Source organism: Salvelinus sp. IW2-2015, unplaced genomic scaffold, assembly GCF_002910315.2.
Source record: "Salvelinus sp. IW2-2015 unplaced genomic scaffold, ASM291031v2 Un_scaffold1250, whole genome shotgun sequence".
NCBI classification, from domain to species: domain Eukaryota; kingdom Metazoa; phylum Chordata; class Actinopteri; order Salmoniformes; family Salmonidae; genus Salvelinus; species Salvelinus sp. IW2-2015.
Genome location: NW_019942798.1, coordinates 125,302 through 125,978, shown reverse-complemented (window position 1 = coordinate 125,978; position 677 = coordinate 125,302). Strand labels below are relative to the sequence as shown.

The 677-nt window shown below is 46.2% G+C and overlaps 1 protein-coding gene across 1 annotated transcript in view; it reads right to left on the bottom strand.

The window, feature by feature from the left end:
* The window catches only part of LOC112070174 (signal-induced proliferation-associated 1-like protein 1), a gene marked incomplete at its 3' end in the record, with an annotated part of 160,698 nt that extends 160,561 nt beyond the window's left edge, over positions 1-137 (bottom strand). Inside the window, exon 1 of the mRNA XM_070438855.1 lies at positions 66-137. The remainder of the gene's footprint in view (positions 1-65) is intronic.
* Positions 138-677: the final 540 nt, after the last annotated feature.

Below are 677 nucleotides of genomic sequence, written 5' to 3'. Positions count from 1 at the left end.
CTCACTGTGTATATAGCCACGTTACTGTTCCTCACTGTGAATATAGCCACGTTATTGTCACTCACTGTGAATATAGCCAAGTTATTACATTGCCAAGGCATCTTCCGCCTACCACCGTCTGCTGCAGTTAGACACCTGCAAGACAGAGGCCAGAGGCCAGAGCACACACCATTTTCCTGGGATCAGATTATTTATTTTTTTACCTGCCTTAAAAGCTGGGATATCAATCTTACAAGCTTGAGTAGTCAAAAGTGCTCTAGTATAAACAGGCAGCTATTGGGACACCAGACACTGTCCTAGCATGCTGAAAGTTGAATCAAATCCACAAAGTAAATTCAAAACACACCAGCATAGCGCCTAGTCAACCCTCTCTCACCCAGGACCATCGTGGAGTGATAAGAGTGAGGAATTTATCAAAGTCAGCGTTTTCTTCTCTGGCACTGTGTCAGCTTCCCAAACGGCACCCTATTCCCTATATTGTACACTATAACATATGGGCCCTGGTGATCAAAAGTAGTGCACAACATAGGGAATAGGGTGCCATTTAGGACAAAGCCACTGAGTGGATGTGAAGCAGGAAGAGTGTCGAGGAGGTCAACCAAGAGCTTCTGCTGCTATCGGTAAATGGCTAAAACAGGAATCAAACGGCGGGCGGGCTTACGGGGCAACCGTGGCTT